Genomic DNA, 4,368 nt, shown 5'->3' on the forward strand with positions numbered 1-4,368 from the left:
CTTCTCCGGTGGCTACCACACAACAATAGGCATGTGCCACCGTATTCTGCCTTCCTCTTTTTTTTTTTTCTTTTTTGAGACAGGGTTTCTCTTTGTAGCCCTGGCTGTCCTGGAACTCACTCTGTAGACCAGGTTGGCCTCGAACTCAGAAATCCACCTGCCTCTGCCTCCCAAGTGCTGGGATCAAAGGTGTGCGCCGCCACTTCCCAGCTCTGTCTTCCTCCTCTTAACAGCTCTTATTCTGTGCCTTCCTTTATACAACCCTGGTCAGTGCTTTTTACACACACACACACACACACACACACACACACACACACACACAGTACAGGTAAGCAGGTACAAACATATCCACATAAATGCCACTTGGAGTCAAGGGTATAGTTCAGTGGTAGGGCAGTTGCCTGGCCTGTGTGAGGTCATAGATTCTATCCCTAGCTCAGAAAATAAATATACTCTGAGTCTGACTTCATGTTTAAGCTCGGAGTCCTTCCATGTCTGTAGTGTAAAGTCTGAATATTTCTCTGCAAGCTTTGTAAGGCCCTTCCTGGCCTGACACTCATTGCTCATAATTCTGAACTTCAGTGGCTTATCTTCTGTTATCTCCGAGAATTTTTTTCTTTCTAGAACTCTCCCACGCAGGGAAGTCCTCCCTGATCATGCTGCCAGAATCTTTGGCAAACCATTAGTGGAAGACTTTATTCTTTGGCTTGCCAGTACAGGAGGGCAGACACTAGGTTAGCCTACTTCTCCACTCTCAGGACCTGGCACAAGGTCAGTCATCCTCAACATACTTTGAATGGATAATCAGAGACTGACAAACCCATCGCACCAGGGCTAGCCAGTACCTGATCCAGGACAATCCCATGTAAAGTAATTGAAACCTAGGGGAGCAGACCTTTCCTAGAGACCTGAGAACCGACGCAGGACTCAGTCACATACAGGAAGGCAGGACAGGGAGGAGGCATGGATAGGCCAGGAGAAAGAGCTGGGTGGCTGTCACAGGCTCCCTGGCACAAACCCAAGTAGGAGGAGGCCAGGACTCATTCATCCAGAGCCAACCCAGGGAAGATTGCCTAGCAGGCTGGCCCAGCTTAGGCCAGGCCACCAGGGGAGGGGATTTCCTCTGGCTCCCTCCCCCTTAGGAACCTGTCTGGACAATTTTAGTTCTGGGAGGGCGGGAGGAGAGCCTGGCAGGCTGCGGCTAGGGCCTCCAGGCAGCTCTGTTGGCCGCTTGAAGTACAAGATCCAACTGCAGTTGTGGGACTCTCTGCCTCGGCCTCCCCAGGTAAGGTGCAGGGGTTGGGGGACCAGCGGTGGGAGGCCAGGTGCTGAAGCAGGAAGCTGGTGGCCAAAATTCTAGGTAGCCCCCTAAACCTGCTGACAGCCTGATGAGGGGAAGGTTCCGAAAGAGCCTAGAGTGGCAGCTTCGGGTTCTGAAACTTTTCAAAGTTGGCAGCGGTCTGGGAATGGCTGGGGAGATGATCTGGGCGTTTAATCCTGCCACCTCACTGCACTGTTCAAGCAGGCACTGCCTCACTACTTTCTCCCCAGCATCCTAAGACTCCCAGGGCTTATTTTTATTTTTATTCCGGGCGGGAGGAACTGCGTTTCGTGTGTGCGTGTGAGTGTGTGTATTTGTGTTTGTGTGTGTTACTATGTCAGCCACACCTGCAACTAGACCCGTGATTGTCTGTACCACCGTCGGAACCCGAAACTATCTGTGCTTTCCCAGCGTCTACCTGCCTCTGCTCTGGAGCTTGCCGGGAAGAGGTGACAGCTCTTCCAGCAAGGCAGCTCTGCTGTGCACCATTTCCTCCTTCCTGCTATGGGCACTTTAGGGATTTACCTCATGCGATGGGTCGTTTATTTTTGGTCATTTGCTTACTCATTAGTTGAGCACACACTTCAGTTGTCTGGAGGGAGGAACATGTCCTTTCTGCTGTGCATAAAAAAGTTGAAATTTATCCACACGTATCTACAAGCTGACAGGTAGGCAGTGGGGCATGGCGGGAGTTACAGGCCTGGACAGCTAACTCCCTCAGCTCCTATTTACTTCCTGGACCTCAGCATCCTCATCTGTAAGGTCATGGTTTTGTTTGTTTGTTTGTTTGTTTGTTTGTTTTTGAAGATGATAAGGAACTACATGAATCCAGGACAGGCTGGGTGGTTGGCACACAGTGGGGCCCAGATAAACGTCTGAGCTTTCTTCTTCTTTGCCCCTCCCTAACTGGCACCTCCCTTGCTGTAGGCTTGTAAAGATAGAGAAGACAAACCCTGGCCTTGACAATGCCTAGGTGGCTTGTAAACTGAACTGAGTAGTGGAGGCAGGAGCTCTAGGGGGTGGGAGGCCAGAGATGTGAAGGAAGGAGACCAGCCTCTGGCTGAATGCACAAACTGGGCCAGGGCCGGGACCAGACTGATGTTGTGTTTCTGACTTGAGAACTGTCAGAGACATTATTCTCTTCTCATATTTAAGAAAATTATATATATATAATTTATTTATTTATTTATTTATTTTTGGTTTTTTTCAAGACAGGGTTTCTCTGTAAAGCCCTGGCTGTCCTGAAACTCATTCTGTAGACCAGGCTGGCCTCGAACTCAGAAATATGCCTGCCTCTGCCTCCCAAGTGCTGGGTTTAAAGAAAGGCATGTGCCACTACCGCCTGGCTAGAAAATTATATTTTATTACTTCTTTTTTAAAAAGATTTATTTATTATTATAAATAAGTACACTGTAGCCAGAAGAGGGAGTCAGATCTCATTACAGATGGTTGTGAGCCACCATGTAGTTGCTGGGGTTTGAACTCAGGACCTTTGGAAGAGCAGTCAGTGCTCTTAATGGCTTAGCCATCTCTTCAGACTCTTATTACTTCTTCTTCTTCTTCTTCTTCTTCTTCTTCTTCTTCTCCTTCTTATTCTTCTTCAGATTTATTTATTAGAGCTGGTGAGATGACTCAGCGGTTAAGAGCACTGACTGTTCTTCCAAAGGTCCTGATTTCAAATCCCAGCGCCACATGATGGCTCACAACCATACGTAATGAAGTCTCATGCCTTCTTCTGGTGTCTGACGACAGCTACAGTGTACTTACATATAATAAATAAATAAATCTTTAAAAAGATTATATTATATTATATTATATTAATGTGGTTGCTGAGATTTGAACTCAGGACCTTCGGAAGAGCAGTCGGTGTTCTTACCCACTGAGCCATCTCACCAGCCCCCCTTATTACTTCTTTTTGAACCAGAGTTTCACTCTGTTATTTGGGCTGACTTGGAACTCACTGTGTAAATTAGGCTGGCCTTGAACTTCCAGAGATCCTCCTGCCTCTGCCTTCCCAATGAGCTACCACTCTCAACCTTCCTTCCCCATTAAACACTTGTTTGACAATTTTGAACATCAATGAAATAAATTTTAGACAGTTTCACACACCCCATTCCTCTTCCTCATCCCCTTCGTCCCACTGGTCTTCTTTTCAGTGAATGTCCCTCCTACATCAAGTGTGTGGCTTATTGAGGTCAGAGTTCTTTGCTGAGTGGGGGTGGGGTTTATTTGGTGTCAAAAAGACCAATTATGTGTGGCACTCTACAGAAGAAAGTGATGGCTCTTCCCCAACAAGTGGTGATTGCCCATAGTCCCTCAGTCCCAGCTGGGTCCGAGCACTTAGCCATCTCAAGTGCGTGATCTTGGGCTTGTGTATATCTGTACTCTCAGTATTCAGGAGGCTGAGTTCAAGGCCAGTCTGGGCTACACGGAGAGAGACCTTGCCTCAGATACCAAACCAACCAAACACAAAGATTCATTAAATCGAAACCCTGTTATATTATTCTCATCCCCATAGGCTTTACCTAAGGCTAATACATAATGGATTCAGGATTCAAATTTGTGGATCAGACTCCGGATCCCTGATGTCTTTCAAAGTCTCTGTACAGAGGGCAGAAGGGAGGTGTCATGATCACTTCTATTCTGGGCTGTTTCATCCAGGTGGGAGGACACATTCTTGTAGTTGTTCTTCATCCATTCATTCATTATGTGCTCTGTCTGTCCTAGGAGACCTAAAGGTTCCAAAAGAGCGGTAATTAGCCTGCCTGGCACGACGATTCATGCCTGTAGTTCCTGCACTGGGGGGTGGTGGCATGAGGATTTTGTGAGTTTGAGGCTGTCTTGAGCTACACTGCAAACACTAGACCATCTAGGGCTGTGCAGCCAGACCTCGTCTCAGGTGAACAAAACCAAAGCAACAAAACCAAAGCAACCTGGGCAAACCAAGGGGCCAGGGATAGTGTCTGCCCTGTTACATAAACGGTGCACCTTCTTCTCCTTCCTCCTCCTCCTCTTCTTCTCCTTCCTCTTCTTCTTCTTCTTCTTCT

The 4,368-nt window shown here is 47.6% G+C and overlaps 1 protein-coding gene across 2 annotated transcripts in view; it reads left to right on the forward strand.

The window, feature by feature from the left end:
• Positions 1–1,182: 1,182 nt before the first annotated feature.
• Rhbdl2 (rhomboid like 2) overlaps positions 1,183–4,368 on the forward strand; it is a 47,658-nt gene continuing 44,472 nt past the window's right edge. For both annotated transcript variants that reach the window (XM_031376894.1, XM_031376895.1), the window contains exon 1: positions 1,183–1,285. The gene's annotated coding sequence lies outside the window, so the exon portion shown is untranslated. The remainder of the gene's footprint in view (positions 1,286–4,368) is intronic.

The sequence above is a fragment of the Mastomys coucha genome, unplaced genomic scaffold (assembly GCF_008632895.1).
Source record: "Mastomys coucha isolate ucsf_1 unplaced genomic scaffold, UCSF_Mcou_1 pScaffold18, whole genome shotgun sequence".
NCBI lineage: Eukaryota > Metazoa > Chordata > Mammalia > Rodentia > Muridae > Mastomys > Mastomys coucha.